This window comes from Acipenser ruthenus, chromosome 7, assembly GCF_902713425.1.
Source record: "Acipenser ruthenus chromosome 7, fAciRut3.2 maternal haplotype, whole genome shotgun sequence".
Lineage (NCBI taxonomy): Eukaryota > Metazoa > Chordata > Actinopteri > Acipenseriformes > Acipenseridae > Acipenser > Acipenser ruthenus.
This window is the reverse complement of record NC_081195.1, coordinates 17,392,846-17,414,926: the sequence shown is the minus strand read 5'-3', so window position 1 is coordinate 17,414,926 and position 22,081 is coordinate 17,392,846.

Genomic DNA, 22,081 nt, shown 5'->3' with positions numbered 1-22,081 from the left:
CCGTCGGCTCGAGTGAAGCGGTACTAAAGAAGGACACCGGATGAATTTTTAGAAACATAAGCAGCCTTCCCTATTCACTTCAGGCCAGCTCCTTGATAAACGGAGATTCTACAATTAGATTTCACTGTTTTATCTATAGGTCATGACCCTTTGCCTTTGGGAATGTGAACTTTTTTTTTTATTGCCGGTCATCATGCTGTGAGTGGTGAATAACAGCTGCCTTGACGTGGGTTTTACATGGTTTTGGACCCGTTCCTACTTAAACAGAAGTCAGTCAGACTTTTATTTACATTTGTAATGCTCAACAGGTTACATCTTTCTTGTATCTTAAGTTAGAACCAATGTTTTTTAGTGAAAATATTTTATATATTGGTACATATATATGGCATTCTTTAAAATCATGTATGGGAATTTCATCCCCTATTTAAAAAATGTAAAGTTTTTAAAATAAATTGTTCAAAATATAGATGAACAGAAAAAGACAGATGCATAAATATCACAGAAAATTGATTAGAGTTGATATGGTTTAAGTGTACTATCTATTAATGGCTTACAGGACATATCAATATTCACATCACTTTTTCTTTAAAAAGCCTAAATATCTAAATATCCACATGTAGATTTAAATGTCAGGAAACAATTCAATTTGATATTATAGCTTACTATTTATAAGTATAAGGTGTAACAAACAATTCATTCCCCAGGTCACCCTCCCATAAACCCTCTCGTCTCCATCACCAAATTCCCTTTTTAAAAGAAGGATACAGAGTGTCATTGCTTTTTACTACCCTTTCTTTTACTTCCATTTTATATGAATGGTTTGCAATAAAATGCATATTTCATCCCTCCCCTCTGTGATCTGCCATCTGCGTTGTTTGTTTGCTAACCCCCTAAGGTAATCCAAATTACAAAACACAGGGAGGAGCAGTAACTGCAAGGAGCCTCTACTCAAAGTATTGCCTGCTGTCAAAGTTGAATTATGACATGCTGACTCACTTAGGGAAGGGAACATTGTTTGCTTAGTCCCCATCTATGCTGTAGAGAGTAAAACTCCTGAACCATACCAGCGCTCATGCAGTGGGGAAACCTTGCAAGCCAGATACAGACCTCAGACCTTTTATACCCGGGACTTTAAACTTGTATTAAAACTACTCACTTGTGGTTACTTTACTAAGGCTATCGAGAGATCAAAAGTTAATTTATCAAGATTTCAGCCTGTCATTAAAAACAAACACAAATCCCTTAAAGGGTCAATCACATTGAGATATATGCATTCTAAAAACTTTAAATAATTGATTATCAAAGTATTCCACAAAAAAATATCAGTAGATGCTATATCTATGAAATTATCAGTTTAAACTTTTCATGACTGTATTCTAGCAGCACTTTGCAAACGAACAGTCAACATATAAATGCAATCCTTACAAATGGATGCATTATTAATTTTAAATTACTTTTTTGCTGAGCAAATTAAAACAAGACCAAACATTACTTATTACACAAGAATCTGGCATTCACCAAGCCTGAAATATGGGATTTTGTCCCACAGAATATGGCAAACTAACATCTCTCACCACTGTTACATACAGTGTGCCAAAGAAAATAGTAATTGCTTTCTGCTCAAAATAACGTCAACATTACCTGTACTTGAAAACAATAAAACCACATTTTAGTAGGTTGCCCTCTAAACTTATAAAGTCAGCGTCACCCGCTGTCCAAATTAAAAGATGTATGGCTTTATTAGATTGTCATCACAAGAATACTTCAGTGCTCCAAAGGGAGTGTCACATGGGCTCTGGCACTCTCATGGGTTTGGGAGGGAAAACCGGCAGGGAGTTTCTCCTCATCACGCTAAATCGAACCTGGCTGGCCAAGTGCCCAGTGAGCTTAAAAGCAGACACCTGCAGGGCTGGCTTTTGTCCTCCATAGGTGGGTAGCTCGCTGACATCCATTCGAGTTCCTGGGTGTAAAAGAGGAAGCTGGCTCGGCCGTGGGATCGGAGGACGCGCACTTCATCTTCAGGTCTCCTGTGCTGTGTGGGGAATTGCTGTGGTGATGATTGGACATTCCAAATTGGGGAGAATATCAGGGGTAAAATAATTGGGCACGCTAAACTTAAAAAAAACAGAAGAAAAAATACATCAGTGTTGCATGTCTTGAGGTCTGAAGGAAAAATAAGGCCTTTACTACAATACAAGATTAAAACTTGTTAGGATGTGAAAGTTACCTTTGTTTGACTATGCTAATGGATATTATCAAACCGCTTGCTCAACACACCTGGGGTGCGTTCAATAGGCAGAGTGCTGCAGAGCGTTACGTGGCGCTTTCTACTGAACGACCTGCACGCCGAGAGCGCTTCGTAATGTTAGCTAACATTCTGAGGAGCTGACTCGGTGGGCGTTTCAAAATGGCAGAGGCACAATACCAGTGCAGTGGCTGTGGTGTCATTTCCCCACATACTGGACATTGACCAACATATGTGCATGCATTTTTTCGTTATAAAAATATGATAGTTTATTTAAATTAACAATTTATAATTTGACTATTTTTTCCTTTCAAACAAAGTGAATCTGCAGCATCACATGCAGCATTCGAAACACTCAGCTTGTTATTGTTTGTTCGGTCGGTCTTACATTAAGGAATATTTTCTTAATTGCATTTAAAAAGAAAAATAATGGATGAATAGTGCCATGTTAAAGGTGAACTGTGTGCAACACTTTTTTTTACAGTTTTGCTATTTCTGCGAGATTAGGATTCACAGTGTATCTCGGCTGTAAAGCACAGCAGTATAGGCTACACCGAAAACTTTAAACCCTTTTTTTGTGGCAGAAAGGGGACGGTAGAATAAGAGAACTTTACTAAAATTAGGTACTTTTGCAATGTTACATTTATATCTAACCAAGAGCACATTATAAAGAAAATTATATATGTAGTATAAGACTTGAATCATATTGGAAAGAAAAAACAAACAAACAAACAAACAAACAGTAGTACTTAAATCATAAGACTTTGCAGAGGAACAGAAAGGCAGAAGCTCATGGAAAAGCAGAAGGTTGCAAAACAAAGAAACTAACTGCTTCATTCACAGATGTATTCAAAGAATCATTGAAGAAATAATTTCTTTGGAAAGTTTTACTTTTATTTGCTGTATAAAAATGTTACTGGGTTGAATAACTGTTGAAAAAATTAATTGTTCTATTTTTGGAAAGTTTTTAATTTTTTTATTTGATCTAATTGCAAGCGTAAACTGCACTGTAAAAAAACATGCAATATGCAACAATTACAGTACCAGGGAACAATGCTCTCAATGTAGTTTTCAATTCGTACCGGACTAGTTCTGTGTTTTCCGCCACCTTGAAACTTAACTCTTTGTAACACACTGTTCATTAAGAGCTAATTTAAGTTACGTAGTGCCACGGCGGAGCGCTCTGCCTATTGAAAGCTGCCCTGGCATGCTAGGCCATTGAGAATTGTTGCACAGTGTTTCCCACAGGTATGATCTGCAGAAGAGGCTACATTGTCACAGTCTGGCACCCAGGTGTGATTTGCACAGGTTAATACCGATATACAAATCTATTAAACAGCAGTAAGCTATCTGAATACAGAACTTAAAGATCGCCCTCATAAAAACTACATAGTTTAGTTTATTCACTTTGTGCCTGCAGGGCCAGCACAGGTGCACCTCAATAGTGCAAGCACCAATACAAAGAGAGACCAAAACAGACCACACTCAATAAAATAACAATACAACAATTCCAAACATTACTACACATCCAGAAATGCACATAAATTTATAGTTTTGAATGGAATGATCTTTCCTATACTAGAGCAGGCTGCATTTTTAGATCTTTCCTTGGCTACATACAGGTCTGCAGGGTTTAAAGAGTTAAGACTAAAGATCACCATGTGCTAGAGAAGTGACACACTTCAATATACTAACAGCCAATCCTTTCAATTTACCTGAACTAGATTTCAGAATCAAATGTTTCCTTTATTTTCTCTATTTAACTTATCTGTCTACTTATCTATTTTATCAACATTAATGCTTAATTGACGTTTGCCCATCCGTTAACAGCCTGATAAATGATGGACAAACAAACAACAATCAAGCCCATGTGGTTTGAAAAGCAGTAGTGAAGGAAAACATACACAGTAACAGATAGCACAAAGCAAATATCAATTGTAAAAGAAAACACCCCATGAGAAAACAGTAGCACTGAACCTAACAAAGAGACAACTGCGTAGAAAGAGCTTGTTGTGAAATTCAATTTGGACAATGAAACATGTATTTTTTTTAGGTGAAGTGCACAATTCTTAAACATAAACATTATATATTACAGATTCACAAATTACTAAAATTACTACATTTCCATTCAAATTATTTTAAACTTTATACTTTACAAACAGTTTTATGTTAAACCAAAAAATCTCAGTTCAATTCAGATAGACCCTTTTGTTGACCTGATAGACTCTTTTCCTTTACTTCCATTGAGATTTTAATGATATTTTATACTTTACATTCAGTTTAATGGGGAGCCTACAATTATTTGCCTGCCTGACAAACTATAAATGTGAAAGTTGCAAATAAATTAATCTGTGTGAACCCAGGAGAAACGGGTTCAATTCCATCTGCCTTACACAATAAACAATGAAATGCCAGTAATCTTGTGTGGGCTCTATGATGTTATAATGCTTCATGAGGACTGAACTGTCGTTCATGTAAACATGCTACTGAGAAAAGGTTATAATTTGTAGTCTGTGTACAGCAAAAATCTGCTCATATTTTAGTACACTGATAACTAGTTCTTATTATTCTATGCGCATATTAGTGAACAGATTTTGGATTCAATAACTAAAAACCTTGACCCTCCCAAAGTAATACAATGCATGTATTATCCAAGAGTCTTAATTTCAAGATGCTTTAGTTTAAATGTCCATTAATTACAGTAAAATCTCGATAGTCCAAACCAATTTATAATCCGGACCTGTCATAATGCTATACTGGCCGATAGCTGCTGTAGACACCAAATTTCAAAATCATGATTCTATGAGAAGTGTACAAAGCACTTACAACTACTTGTGTATTTTTTTAGTCTTATTACTGGTTTTATGAAATCTAAATGTCAAACACATAAAATGAAGATGAGACAAGGTGATTGTAGCACGGTACAGATTACACTCATATCAGAGCATGAATCTGAACAGGGTCTGCAGCTCAGATTAGCAGGTGTCTGTAGTTCTTAAAATCCTGGACACAAGCTCAGCTGTTCACATGATACAATTCTCAGCATTATAGGTGACTGTGACAAACATATTGCTTTAGTCCCCTTCACAGAAGGAAAACATGTTTCAAGAAAGAACGTTTAATTTACCATCCACATAACTTCAAATGAAGTAAATATATCATGACATATCATGACTCTCTTGTAAAACATCATCTTAAAATAGTGATCGAGTTCCAATAACAACTTTAGAAAAAATATTCATATACTATTATGCAGTAACTGCTGAACTCAAGATGGGTAAAGAAGGTTATGTGTATTTATTGTACAATTATGTCTTTTACAGAATTATCAAATTAGATGCTTGTATGACTGTCATGTGAGTCTTTTAGCTTTGTGTGTGAATTGTATTCTTATGACAATAGAAGTTACAACTTTAAGCGCTTTAAAAAATAACAAGCCTTGATGAGTCAAATGACATCTTTTTTCATTAACAGTAATAGAGCATACAACTTTTGGAAGGGGTTTGTGGCATCAAACTGTTGATATGGCACCCTCTACTGGGCAACATGTGAAATGAGTAATATAACATTTTACCAAGCATTTTCTTGTGACTTGTGAAATGCAACTATATTTACTCAAATAATACCCAAGTCAATTGCGTGGAAAGCTGTATTAAGTAACCCGGTCCTCGGGATCCGGAGGCCTGGTCTTTGTTTCACCTGTACCCAATGATCTTATTGAATCAATTAAACCAACTTCCAGGACTTAATCAGCTCATTTAATGGTACCTAAAAAACCTGGAGGACTCAGAACACTCGTCGGACCGGATATGTGCACCCCTGTGCTGAACCAGGGAAGAATGTTGCAAGCCAACACAAACTAATTTAATATCTGTGTAAATGCACTGGTGCACATCCGTTTCTGTAGTTAAAAAATGGGTCACATGTATTGCATTACATGGCTTCTGTGTATCCAGTATTCTTCAGTACTATTTTATTTTCCACGTCAGCCTTAAGGCAAAAATTCGGGGAGTGTCGGAGAGGGCCCCTCTCTTTCTTATCTCAATCCTGTCTCAATCCAGTCCTCCCGTTGGTCCAGATGAAAGCGGCCACGCGTAGCTTGGGCAGCATGGTTGTGCCTCCGTTCCTGAACTCTGTCTTAAAGCCTGGCTCCAGAGCTGCACCCCGCCGATTCGTCAGTCCCGGGTGGGCAGAGCGGGAGCTTCTCTTTGGCTATATTATCTGTCAATCTATATTTACCTATATAAGTACGTCATGTGTTTGTTTTCTGTTTTGTAGCAAACGCTCAGACTCCGTCATTCATACTTCATCTTAACATCTTCACTAATATTTAAAACCATTATATTTAAAACCATTCCAGCAGAGCTTCACATAGCAGGATTTCAAGGTATCAACAGAGCAACGCATCCGATTCCGATTTCAACCAGCACTCCTGCCCCATCTACCGTCACAGCAGAATCAGCACCAGTTTTCAACCCGACTTCAGCTACAGATCCGCAAGTTTCACAGCAGCAGACCCTATACCTCTGCAAGTCCCCACCTTCAGCCATCTGATGTTGTGAGCAACTCAGCATTATCCAACTTGCTCCAGTCAGCTTACCAATACATGGCTGCAGCGCTGGCTGCATCCACCAGAGCTACCCACGCCTCTGCATGGACTGTCTTCTCCATCTTCTGTGTCCAGAATCAGAATTCACCAAATACATTCAATCAAGTTTTCCTGATGGCATGTATTGTTTATCTCCGAGACATTCTCAAACTGGCACCATCATCTATCCGGTCTTATATCTCTGGCATTCAGTATGAATACCGCCTCCAATCTATACCATCCCCTGCTCTGCTATCAATTCCAGCTATTCGCCTAACTCTTCGAGGGATCGAAAAAAGTTTGCCTTCAGCCTCCCCAACCAGACAGCCGATAACCCGAGACATCCTTTTTAAACTCATCAATACATTGCGATATAGCTGCTTCAATCCAGCCGACGACCTCATCATGGAAACCTTGTCTCATAGCTTTCTTCGGATTCATGAGATGTGCAGAGTTTACAGTACCATCAAAAAACAGCTTTCCAACCCTGGGTCTACGCCACTCCGACCTGTCTATGGTTCCCACCAGCCACTTCATCTACATCTCAGAGTTTCTAAGACCGATCAACTGCAGCAAGGGCAGTCCATCCAACTAGCAAAAATCGACTCTCCCTAGTGCCCGTTTTCATCCATATCCAAATACCCCACCACCAGGAACTATGCTCTCCAAACAGACCCGCTATTCACGGACATATCCAGGACAATTATTACAAGACATTGGTTCTGCTCCCATCTATCGGCTCTCACTTCAAGAGCCGCCCTGCCGCCTCAGTTCTATACACCGCACTCCTTCCGGATAGGAGCAGCTACTTCAGCAGCAAGCGCAGGAGTGAACCAGCACCTCATCAAGAACCTGGGGCATTGGTCTATATCAGCAGTAGAGACTTATATCAGATTATCTCCCTCAGACACTGCAACAGCCCAGCAGTCAATTGTTAGCATACCCAGAGTTGGGGTGCCCTCTCAGCCAGGACCACCAGAGGTTTTCCCCAATTACAAAAAATTAAAGAAAATGTTTTTTTTTCCTCTCCACAGTGCAGATGGCCTCCAATCCATAGTCATCCTACTAACACTTTACTTCATCTTGTCTAAATGTTTCCAGCTTATATTCATGTGTGCAGCAAGCGGTCTTTCTCTTCACAGTGAGGTTTGCGGAAGCCCGGGGTCCCGTCTTTGGGGAGGGGTAGTGAGCTCACTCCCCCTGCCTCGGGTTCGGCAGCGCCGCCCATACGCCTACACGGCAGAGGTTCTCTCAGGAGCCTGAGGGGACCCCCGGCCACACACTGTACTTTCGCTGCTTATGCGCTTTTTGCCCTTACATGGGCCCTAGAGCCTAATTGTTGTCCTCTAGCCAGCTATATGTCTTAACTCTGGCCTCTAAACTGTCTCCTATTCACAGGTTCCTTTGGGGGCACATGACCCTGTCTAAATCTTTCTTATTCCAGGTCTGCGACCGTTCCGTCGCTATGGGTAGCCGCGTCTCCCCAGGCCACTAGAACGTGGTCCTCCGAGCTCTAAAGGGACTCTCCATGTGTTATATGTTCTTCGGTTCCAACCATACGGGAACCTCTTGCTCTCATGGGTATCTTGCTCCCAAACTACCGAGGAAGCACCTCACGGTTCTCCGAGTAGTGACAGTCATGTCTGTTCTGTCTGTCTACTAATCTCAGCCCTTAAAGACGCCCCATGAATTGCTGGTAAAAACACAGTGGCTTCTACACTAGATTCTGCTAGCTCTTAAAACCATAAACCATTTTTCTTATATGTTTATTGAGATTTGAAATTTTCAAAAAAATGATTTGGAATTGAATTGAAGGGAAAAGCCTTTATCCTGCCTTGTCTTCTTTCTCTGGTATATTGTTTCAGACCTGTTTGTTTTAAGACACGAATTCAGAATGCTTATAAAAGATAAGAGATTGATAGCATTGGAGAATAAAGCTTGCTTTATTTACTAAGCAGACATATAACACAGGAACACTGTATGGAATTTCAACACCCTTTTGGCGAATATACTTCAACCCTGAAATTACATGGGGCTAGCTGAAAGTAAGGAAGTTCACTCATCAGGTCATTCAACTAAATGTCTTTTTACAGCCAGTACTGCCAAAAGAGATGGATTACATCAAGGGTTGTGTTTTGCTATACAGGTAACAGTAAGTGCTTGGATAAGTACATACTCAGTTCACTTGAGACCAGGATGTGTCTACAGGTAACTGAAAGAATACACTGGAGCACTGTGCTCAATGAATGGTTATTCAGATGGAAAATCCCATGTTTCCAAGGAATGTTTCTCACCTGTTCATGTCAGTGAAAGCTGGAATGTTATCCACAGGGGTAAGGCACTAACTTGTCCCAGAGTGAATATTTGTGCTTGTTATTCTCAGAGAATAACAAACAGGCAATTTTTTATGTTCTTGCTCCTGAAAGGAAAACAAAGTTACAGTTTACAAATGCCAGACTTTGTAGATATATAGCATTTTTAAAGTACTAAACAAATACTAAATTAATATTGAATTATGCAGTGTACAACTGAAGTAGTAAAGTAAAATGTGTATTTACAGTCACCTGTTCACAGGGGTCACCTGCTCTTGCTAACAAGTAGACCCCAGAAGAGAGTATCTTTTTTTTTTTTTTTTTTTTGCTACAAATTGGTGACTGTTTAATTCAGGTTTCAATGCATAGATATGAGAAAGACTTCAGAAGTGGCACCCTCACCCTCACTCATACTTTAGTATCTCTTAATAGATAACTGCCTCTTACCACCAATGCAGAATGACTGGGTATGATATGTTCTATTCCTTTTACCCTTAAAAACTGGTTTCTGGTTAAGGACAACACTATATTGAATATTGTACAAGTCTTGGCAGTCACCGCTCACATTACATATGTTGGCAGAAGATGCCCCTGAATCAAAATAAACTGTGAATTGTCCATACAAAAATGAATTAACATTAAATACTAACCATAGGCTACAAAAAAGATTTAAGTGAAAAATATGACCCGATACAGAAGATGGAAATTCATCACAACACAAGATTCTTCTCTTTTTACTTGCATACCGCTCAGTGATAGATTCTGTTCAGCTGCTCCTCCCATAAACACTGGGCCTCTTTGAACTTGAGATCACATTTTCGCTCAAAGTCATACACCTGCAAGAGTAAAGTGGCAAGGTTTAGTTATGGAAATATCAGACTGACACAGAGAACAAATGATATTGCAAAGAAGACATGAAGATATTTGGTTTCCCAGCTAGAATCTTGTTCAAAATGTCCTTTTCTGCCTCGGAGCTTAAAGGAAATACACTGGATGTGTCAGGAGCTGGTTTTCAGGAGCTGGATTTCAGAAGTATTTTGGCAACATCAATTTGGGAATGTGCCTTTCATGGAATTGTCAACCATACATACTTGCAGGCAATTACTGTGGTCTGGCTGTGAATTATTTTCAATTGATATCATATACTGCTTTGCAAAACTCAAATCATCCATATGGATGATATTTCACAACTTTCAACATAGTAGCTGACACTATTATTAAACACATCTGGTAATATATCACATCTTGGAATTCAGCACAAATGTCTGTCTCTGTCTGAGACAGCAAGGACTGACTGCCAGGTGGTGTGGAACTGTGTATTTTTATACATAGATAAATAGATAAATAGACAGAGAAACTATGGTATTTTTCTCCAGCAAAAGAATATAAATACATTAATAAAGATAAAATGAAAAGCACATAGCATATTTTAAAATAGTAATGGATGTATAACCTAAATAAATCCTTCACATAAGGAATAGTATTGCTTCAATTTTAAACCAATTAAAAACATTTAGTTGTTAATGCCTTTTCTAAAGTTGGGATGTATTGTTTGGTAAAAATGCAAGCTGTCATTCATGCACCTTTGAACTGGACAGGTACAAGGATGGAAATAAGACTCCCATTGCATACCAGTATGAGCCATTGCAGGTTTTACAAGCTGAGCCAACTAAGTGACTCCTTAGTTTTAGACTATTAGTGTTTGAAACAGCTATTGAGTGCGAGTCTTATTTCCATCTCTGATGTTCTTGGTGACTATAGGTTATTCCAACACATACCAAAGCATACCTGTGACAACCGGAAATCAAACAACTTCAACAGAGCACTTGCCTTCCATACAACACATCTCTGCACACACACACAGTATATGGACAGTCTAGCTGTCCTGAGCCTAGATAACAGTGACAATCTTCCCTGCAGTGTGCAAACTCCTTCCAAACTTTGAATATTAACACTAATCCTTGATGCCTTAATATACACCTTATTTTCTGTACAGTATATTTTACCAGATATCTATTACCTGCTTTTTAAAGTGGCCCTGGATTGGTTTCTTGCATATCCCTAACTTTTAAATGAATGTAGAACTATACGATGGCTTGCTTTACGGTGTCTTCCTGAAGGCATTTTGATGTGACTGACATGACATTTACACACAGAGATTAGGATGCTCCAGTTCAGTTGTATATGCTATATATATTGACAGTATATATAAAATAGGGCAGTGCTACCACCCAGTGGCGATAATAAAATAGAAAAAAATAATGGAAATGGTTATTAGAAGTACTATATATAAAATAAAACAGACAACCAAGAATGTATGAATATATAACCATTTACTAGAGTAGGGAAATAAAAATCTAGAGGGGGGGGGGGGGTATGTAAACTGATATTAAAAGACAATAAAAACATTTTAAAGTTCAAGGTTTTGAGTTGTTCGTTTCTTTCTAGTACAACTATGGCAACCATTTCAGACAATTTTGTACATCTCATAACGTGCCATCAGTGATCATAATCCACACATCCAAAATTGGAGTTCCCCAGCTAACCCACCTCCCTCCAGAGCTACCATCCTGTCTCCCTGATACCCTTCCTCTCCAAAACCCTTGAGCGGACTGTACACCGCCAGCTCTCTGCTTTCCTGTCCAACCACTCTCTGCTTGACCCTCTCCAATCTGGCTTCCGCTCTGCTCACTCCACTGAAACCGCCCTCCTGTCTGTCACCAACTCACTTAAGTGTGCCCGAGCTGCCTCTCTCTCCTCTGTCCTAATTCTCCTCGACCTCTCTGCTGCCTTTGACACTGTTGATCACTCTATTCTACTATCATCTCTTGCTGACCTGGGGATCTCTGGCACTGCTCTGGCCTGGTTCTCCTCCTACCTCTCCAACCGCACTTACCAGGTAACCTGGCGTGGAGCAACCTCCACACCTCGCCCTCTCTCAACAGGAGTCCCCCAAGGGTCAGTCTTGGGTCCTCTCCTGTTCTCTCTCTACACCCGCTCCCTGGGCCCCCTCATCACATCCTATGGTTTCTCATACCATTTCTATGCTGATGATACTCAGATTTTCCTCTCCTTCCCCACCTCTGACCACCATCCCCTCCCGTATCTCTACCTGTCTGTCTGCTATCTCCTCCTGGATGCACTCGCATCACCTCAAACTCAACCTCTCTAAATCTGACCTCCTTTTCTTTCCCTCCTCCTCTGATCTCTCTATCTCCATTCCTTTGGAATCTACCACACTCTCTCCGTCCTCCTCAGCTAAGAACCTTGGAGTCACCCTGGACCCCTGCCTCTCTTATTCCCAGCTCATCTCCACTCTGGCAAGCACTTGCCGATTCTTCCTGAGCAAGAATCCGACTCTTCCTCACCAACTACGCCACCCAGCTCCTGGTCCAGGCCCTGGTACTCTCCCGCCTAGACTACTGCAACTCCCTCCTGGCTGGCCTCCCTGCGTCCACCACCCGTCCGCTCTAGCTCATCCAGAACTCCGCTGCTCGCCTGGTGATCTCACGCAACTCCACTGCTCCGCTCACTCCACTGGCTCCCAATCACCGCTCACATCCAGTTCAAGACTCTTGTACTAGCCTACAAATGCCTTGACCAGACTGCACCCAGCTACCTCCAGACCCTCATCTCTCCCTACACCCCCACTTGACCTCTCCGCTCCTCCTGCACTAGAAGACTGGCTCTACCTCCTTTACGCTCCCCTGCCTCCAGAGCCCGCTCCTTCTCTACCCTCACCCCGCAGTGGTGGAATGACCTTCCTATAGATGTCAGGACTGCCCAGTCCCTGACCACCTTCTGGCACCTCCTCAAGACTCACCTCTTCAGACAGCACCTGTAGAACTCCTCTTTTTTTCCCCCTGGACACTTATCACTCTTCCTTAAATGCGCTTTACTTGCTCTTATCTGCCCCCTATTTTACTGCATTTAATCCTGTACTTTAGAGTACTGTAATCTGTTAAGTGTTATTTAATCTGTAGTATTTTATATTTAATTATATGCTGATGTAACTATCACTGACACTGTTATCTGCTCTGTTATTGAATCGTATTTTGTCATACTTGTACTTGCTAGAACCGAAGTCTTTGTATTTTATCTTGCGCTTAATTGTATTAATACTTGTACTGTGATTCTTGAAATTTATTTTTGTTTATGACTGTAAGTCGCCCTGGATAAGGGCGTCTGCTAAGAAATAAATAATAATAATAATAATATTGCTTGGGGAAACGCGGTATTCTCTCTATCCAGGTTTAGTGTATAGGTTCCAGCAGGAGTTTTATATAGAACCACTCTCACAATGAACTGCATTCCAAACAAAAGCATTGGGGTTCAATTCTAAGATTCTGGGCCTACGCAACTTTCTATATTTAAATAAAGTGTAAAAACAATAACTATTTATCTTATAATACACACATATATAGTAAAGTTATTGTGTCCATGGAAACAATTATTCACCGCAAGCACCCATGATGCTCTACATTTAATTTCTCGAACTATCACAACAGCAAGCCTGTATTTTTGGTATTTTAAACACTAAGGCTACGTACACACACACTACAGTTGGGGGGTTCTTTGTCCTGGTCACTGTGATAGCGGTCTGCTTGGGGGAATATTTCAAACTCCTGACCCCACTTTAGCGGAAATTATCTTTTGCTTCATATTTTGTTTATCCATGCTTAATCTATCCGAGTTTGTGGTTCCTGTGTTTGCTATTCCTGCCACTTGCCCGTTGTGACCGCTAACCCACCCTTCCACTAGAGGGCGCACAAACTTTAAACCACGTACTGTATAGAACTGTACCAAGCGGTATTGAGTAAGGAAATCATCAAAAACAAATGTGCATATATGCAATGAAATGTTTCAAGGTGACCTGCATTGATTCATTACATACAAGTTATGTAAATACATAAGTGTCGTTTTCAGAAAACCAATTTTATGATTAAGTTTTACAAATACATTGGTTTTCTGATCTCATGTAAACGTACTGAATGATGTTGATTACCTTACTACTGTTAGGTAAAGTTCTGACACAATGTTGAAGGCTGCACTGACAGTTAGTTTGCCCAGCAATGCCAAGGCAGTTGTATTTAACCATGAACCTAAGAAAGAAACAGAACAAACAGCATCAGACATGATACTTGACAGCATTAACATGGACTGCAAGTGCTTCTTAATGCAATTCTACAATAAATCTTAATGTTTCTATGAAAACCCCAAGAAACTCTGGAGCTCAGATTAGTAATTTCTCAAATAGCATTGAATCCCTTACCAGAATGTTCTGGTAAAAACATTGTAATCATACAGGCAAATCCTGCAAACACCAAAAATCCAAATGTAGCTTTCCATCTTCCTGCCCTGAAAAAAACTAAACAAAAAAGTCATAACCAAGTGTAGAGCACAATAACAAAATGATCACCTATCTCTAACATTCCTGATCCGTTAGGTCTGCAAATGTCTCCCATATATTAAGTAATATATAAAAGCTGCATCTCCCCGTTCCCCTTACAATGGACAATGATCTTACACTGCTGGATAGAGGGCTGGTTGTAGGCAGTTGGAAGGGGGCTCCATCTCTAAGACAGCACAGACCTCAATGCACTGTAGGTGCATGTAAACTTTACACACTGATATTCAAGCTTCCATATGCCCTCAGATTCTGATACCTGCCTGCCTCCATTTTATCACCCCAAGCAGAGTCATATACTGTATCTGAGGGGGGTCATTACTTTGAAGAATTGTCTCAAAAGATGACTCTTGAGAACAGACTTCCATGTTGAGATGTGGTAACCACTAAAGAATTGTTGCACAGCCCACATATATTGCAGAATCCATATCAGGGACGCTGCATGACAATTGAATTAGTTAAGATGCTGTTGTGTGCCTCAGGTGTTTCTTTGTATCTAATCTGTATTGATGCCGTAAGCCTCAAGGTCAGTGGATGACTAATGCTGATTAGAGCTAGTGTTGTGTTCACTAGCCAGTGGTGAGATATAGATATAACACATCACCAGGGCAGGTGAATACATAAATAGCTTTGACTTTGAATCATGTGATGGGCTACATGTCACCACGCTACATACAAAGTGTCTGGTAAATGTTTCTAAATAGACAACTGTTCTTCTGTAAAACAAAATACAAGCATAGTTAATGCAGCCAAGTAGTATTCCAGCTCAAGGCCAAAACAAAATATTTAAACAAAATACAAAAAATATAGGCCGGGCATTAACATTCATTATCTTAAGCAAACAAATAACAAAAGCCACCAACCAGACCTTCCATGTGGTCTCCCGTCTCCCGTCTCCCGTCTCCCGTCTCCCGTCTCCCGTCTCCCGTCTCCCGTCTCCCGTCTCCCGTCTCCCAGGCCATTTCCTCTCATGAAGCTGTGTAGCTCCCTTATATACCATGTGGCCAGGGTTAATTGACACTTAATCATTCAATCAACGCCTGGCCACATTTTCACATGTATTTGGCAAGGATAGGTATTAACCCTATCCCTGCCAACAACCACCACAAACACACCCAAAACAACCAGGGCTGGAATCCTAACTTCCAGCCCTGCCATATTTAACAAACACTTTTTCATATGTTTACACTTACACATTTATTTACCTGTGCAGGGCTTCTGCCCTGCCACAGAAGTGTTAAGCATTCCAAAACCCCCACGCAACACATTACTTTACCTCTGCTGTTTCCCATGTTGCCCGTATCACAGTAGTGTTGACTTTTTTGTTTTTATTCAGACATCATAGGTAAACTAGGGAATGGCCTTTTTTCATCTTTTACTTGGGAATGTCTGCCAGGAAAAAAAAAGTCTTCTACCTTGCAGTGTTAATGCTCCCTTCTGTAACAATGCTGGTGCTCTGATTGATTGATGAGTGGCCTAGAGTGGGAACAGAAAACTGTTGCAGGTGTGATCGTGATCTGGATACACTGCCATCTTTAGAAGAGGTATTTCTCCTGGCCACTGCTCCCGAGTAAATGCTGAGAAATGTATTGCCCAGTTCATTTATGACCCACGATGTGTAATTAATGAATTTCAAGAGTCAGCAACATGTTTAAAAATATAATGCAGTGATACGAACAACACAGAACGCAGCAAAGGTAACGCAATGCATTTCTTGTTCACTTTGCAGGGTGTTCTGTAACACTTTAAGACAGACCAATGGTAACAGTGTCTATTTAGAAAATCTGAATCTTGTACCATGTGTAAACTGCTGTGTACCAAAAGGAGCACAGTCAAAAAGAAAAAGGTAATGTAGGGACACAAAAAAGTAAATTGATTGAAAAAAGCTGTTATATCAGGACATTTCAGACAGTGTCTTTCAGTTTGATAGAAAAAGAAGGGCAGTGTGATTCTAGAGAGAGAGAGTGAGAGAGAGAGTGAGAGAGAGAGAGAGAGAGAGAGAGAGAATAATAGATGGGCTTCAGTGAGTTGCAGGAAAATAATTTCATTTTGGGTTTCTGTGACGTCATAAATTACGAGCCCAAACATGGATACCCTTGTGATGCTAATATTAAAGACGAGGTTCAGGAGTACAGTTCGGTTTCTTTTAAACGCAGTGTTTCAGTGCTGAACAGACGTTCTATGTCGTTATTCGTTTGAGCAGTTTCTCTGAAATACAAATGTACTGGCTATACATCTTTTTCTTTTTAACGCATTCTCATTTTGTTTCATTAATGAACATTTCCGTACTGTGGGTGTTGTCGAGTGATTGAAAACGAGACAATTTGTGTTTGAATTGAAAGTGATGGTCTCGAGGAGTCGAATGGGTCAAAGTTCAAGTATATTTTCCTCTAGAGGAATTATCACTTTTTGACGTCACTAGTGTGGTATTATGCCTTTTCTTTAGTATGGTTCAGGATGCAAATATAGCCTTTATATATATATATATATATATAATGCATGAGCACTATGGCAACTCGAAATGCATCATAGGATCAGTAGTGCCAAACAGTACTAAAATTGCACCATATGTTTTTAATATTAAAAACAAACAATACGGTATTTATTCAAATGCCACTTGCTGAAGCAAGCCGCTAATAAAATACATATTACAATCAATATGCATAATAATAACAATACTTCTGAATCGGGCCTTTAGCTTCGCTGTTTAAAATATTAAACTTTCAATTGCATGCTGCGTTTTTACTTGATGAAGAACATCGAAGAAATACAAAACCTGCAGCAAAATTAAAGGAGCGGTAAGTCGTTTCTGATGTCTTCCGAATTCTCCTACTGACTGAAAAGCTTCATATATCCACCCCCGGTTAATCTGGCAACACCGTGGATAGAATAGTTGCATTGAAGCGTTCAGTACAATTGGGGCTTCAGTGATTGAGTTGTGTACATAGATATTTTTATAACGTGAGAGCTGGTGATGAAAAATTGTCTCCCAGTGTTTGTAGCACTTTTTTTTTCCCCCCACCCAGAAAAAGACACTGGTGCCGCCTAGTGGTCAACTGTGAAAACGGCTTTACAACACAGTACCAGTGTAAAACCTATTTTGGGGTAAACCTAGTCTTTCTGCATTGGTATTAAATACTAGCACCACTGTTACTTGTAGGACTAATTACTCATTAAAATATTTTGCATGCATTTGAAGATGGGAATGAACCATGTGTTTAAGTGTGTAAACAGTAGGCCGTATGTCGCAGTAGGCCTTCTTCCTCAGGCCAGGGCACAGTGAAACGGGATTCTCGATGATGTCATGGCATTTGAAAGGTCATGGGGGGGGGGGGGGGTAGAGTAGAATCAGGGCAATATTCCACAGTTGTCACTTTCATTCTCAAATGCACAAAGGAAAGCATAGATCATAGATGTCATGGGGCTCAGTGGGTCATTGAGGAATGGTGACATATCTAGAAATGAAACGCCATGCAGACTTGTCACCTTGAATCAGTGTCACCCTGGCTGGTCACAGTGGTCCCATACCTAATCCCCAGACAGTTGATCTAACAGTGGTGCTGCTTGAATGCCACTGCCCTACATTTCAGAAACCTGATTTCACTGTATTTTTATTGTAAATAATAAGTGTGTCAAATTACCCCAGCAGAGGAGGTACTGTAGATCATTAACATATACCCACAGTATGCTGTGAATGTATAACTGGTTATTTCAAACCCTTTTTTACTTTAATTTATAGAAGATCAGTAAATAATTTTTGGATATCTGCCCGTTTTATGTTTTTTCCCCCCAGAAATGTAAAAAAAAAAAGGATATAATTTATATAAAAATACTTTGTTTCTTTTAATCCCCTGTGGGTACATCTCCTACCCACACAAGCAGAATAGGTTTTGCATGAAATGCACAACTTATAAATCCCTGGTGTTTCTGCTGGAGCAAGAAATCGATTCCAAAAATCAATTTTTCAACTCCCTTGGTATTAATGTGCTTACATGCTTCTGAAATGCATGTGTCATCACAGCCACTGCGAAACAGAATTCAAGCAGTAATGGTAAAAAAATATATATCCTTGTTACTAGGAGACCAGGCTAAAACCCTGTTGCTATGGTGTTATGCTCAGACAGCCTGTGGTATTTACACAGTTTCTGAAATATAACGTGTAATCCACTGAACACAAATGAAAATCTCTACATCAGAAATCTGTTAAAATAAATAAATAAATAAATAAATGAGTGGATATGTATAAAATTAATACAGATCATTCTCTATCAATGCACATGCCCTTCATGGGGTTTCACTTTTGTCTTTTGTTCTATACAGAAGAGGATACATACATTAAACTGGAGTGTAGCATGTTCCCTCTTTATATATATAAAAAATTAATTAATTTTAGAACAAAGATTGGGAACAAACATTGCACATTAGTAGTGATATGATAACATGGCAGTGCAGTGAATTTAGCAGGAAGCATCCTTAGACAACACATATTTGCCACTAATGCCTCTTAGTACTAGACTACTATAATGCAAATGTTAACTATTTGATAATCTGTTAGTGTTGTACAACCACATTGGCTGTTTTCTGAAGACATTACTCATTTGTTAGTTTATTTTTTACTCCTAGTCGAAATGTTTGTCACTGTCAAGTTTCTTTTATCATAGATGAAGAAAAAAAAATAGCAAATATATTAAATGATTACTTTTCACTGGTTTTTACAAAGGAGGACACGAACAACATGCCCCACATGTCGACCTGTTCCTATCCAATTTTAAATAACTTTAGCATAACAGAGGCAGAAGTGTTAAAGGGACTAGGAGCTCTTAAAATAAACAAATCCCCTGGGCCGGATGAGATCCTCCCAATAGTACTCAAAGAAATGAAAGAAGTTATTTACAAACCGCTAACCAAGATCATGCAACAGTCTCTTGACACGGGTTGTACCGACAGACTGGAAAATTGCAGATGTAATACCGATCCACAACAAGGGAGACAAAATCGAACCAGGTAACTACAGACCAATAAGCCTGACTTCTATTATATGTGAACTTATGGAAACTATAATAAGATCTAAAATGGAAAATTACCTATATGGTAACAATCCTGGGAGACAGTCAGCATGGTTTTAGGAAAGGGAGATCGTGTCTAACTAACCTGCTTGACTTTTTTGAGGATGCAACATTGACAATGGATAATTGCAAAGCATACGACATGATTTATTTAGATTTCCAGAAAGCTTTTGACAAAGTCCCGCATAAAAGATTAATTCTCAAACTGAACGCAGTAGGGATTCAAGGAAATGCATGTACATGGATTAGGGAGTGGTTAACAGGTAGAAAACAGAAAGTACTGATTAGAGGAGAAACCTCAAAATGGAGCGAGATAACCAGCGGTGTACCACGGGGATCAGTATTAGGTCCTCTGCTATTCCTAATCTACATTAATGATTTAGATTCTGGTATAGTAAGCAAACTTGTTAAATTTGCAGATGACACAAAAATAGGAGGAGTGGCAAACACTGTTGCAGCAGCAAAGGTCATTCAAAATGATCTAGACAACATTCAGAACTGGGCAGACACATGGCAAATGACATTTAAGAGAGAAAAGTGTAAAGTACTGCATGCAGGCAAAAAAATGTGCATTATAAACATCATATGGGAGATACTGAAATTGAAGAAGGGAACTATGAAAAAGACCTAGGAGTTTATGTCTTCATCTAGACAATGTGGGGAAGCTATAAAAAAGGCCAACAAGATGCTCGGATATATTGTGAGAAGTGTTGAATTTAAATCAAGGGAAGTAATGTTAAAACTTTACAATGCATTAGTAAGACCTCACCTAGAATATTGTGTTCGGTTCTGGTCACCTCGTTACAAAAAGGATATTGCTGCTCTAGAAAGAGTGCAAAGAAGAGCAACCAGAATTATCCCGGGTTTAAATGGCATGTCATATGCAGACAGGCTAAAAGAATTGAATCTATTCAGTCTTGAACAAAGAAGACTATGTGGCGATCTGATTCAAACATTCAAAATCCTAAAAGGTATAGACAATGTCGACCCAGGGGACTTTTTTTACCTGAAAAAAGAAACAAGGATCAGGGGTCACGAATGGAGATTAGATAAAGGGGCATTCAGAACAGAAAATAGGCACTTTTTTACATAGAGAATTGTGAGGGTCTGGAACCAACTCCCCAGTAATGTTGTTGAAGCTGACACCATGGGATCCTTCAAGAAGCTGCTTGATGAGATTCTGGGATCAATAAGATACTAACAACCAAACGAGCAAGATGGGCTGAATAGCCTCTTCTCGTTTGTAAACTTTCCAAATTGTTAGTTTCACAGTACAATGGGCCATGTTTATAAAGCATTAACATGCCACTAATTGCACAGGTCTTCAATAAATTTACAGGGATGCCAATGCGTTATGAATATAGCCTAATATCTCAGACCCTGCTTCTAAAACCTTGGATTCTCTGCAAATGTCTTTCCAGGTAGTTCCTGCAGTCTAGTTTACATAACAGCTCACTTCAAAGTAAATGAGACTTTATTGAAGTCTTCGATGTGATCAGTTTAAGTGGGCTTAGTCAATGTTTAAAAGATCTGTATATAATACACAGTGGGAAATGGCTGCTGCTGCAATAAACCCAGTTACATAAGCACTGCATTCACTAAACTTATGAAAAGGATACAGAAAGGATTTCTTTCCATTCGTTTGACAGGCAGATAAGATTACTTTTTTTTTTTTTTTTTTTTTTTTTACATTCAATTCAAACAGAATCAAACGGGCACCCACAACATGAAAATTGCACCCCATATGATAATCCATTTGAACTGAGATACAGAATGAAACACGCTACAGCATATCTGTATCAATAAAATGAAAAATAATACAGTGGGTTGTCATTGGTATGCAGTCAGGAAATAACTGTAGAACAAAGTACTGTAGATGAGCATGTCTCTGTAATGTCCATCACATTTTCATAAATTCATTATCATGTGTAAATGCTATTCAGAATAGTAATCCAAATCTCCAAACCAGCTTTGCATGATAGATGATAGACGCCCCTTTAATTGACAAGTAACATCAAGAACAAAATGAGTTAACTGTCTGACCATGACATACATGAGAATTATTTCAGAATAGTATAGAATAAGAATTGGCAATTCATGTTTCTTCACAATTTAAGATTCTCCACCTATATGCAAAAATATAAGTGTGACATAAAGGATGAACGGACAGACACCATCATATATATCCCCAGAATCTTGTATTCTCAATAACTAATGCTAAATAATGTTCCTACCAAGTTTCATGACAATTAGGTAAGCGGTTCTCCAGATAAGACCTCAAATATATCCTGTGAGTATGTATGTAACAGGGAGAAGGCTGGGCACAAACCGGTGAGCCTGCGTAATGCAAAAGGGTCAGGCTTGTTTGTATCCATGGTTTTAGAGCTTTTAACCTCATCTCAACGGCAGAGGACTGGACAGAATCTGTAACGGCAGTGTATCACAAAACACTGGCTGATACAT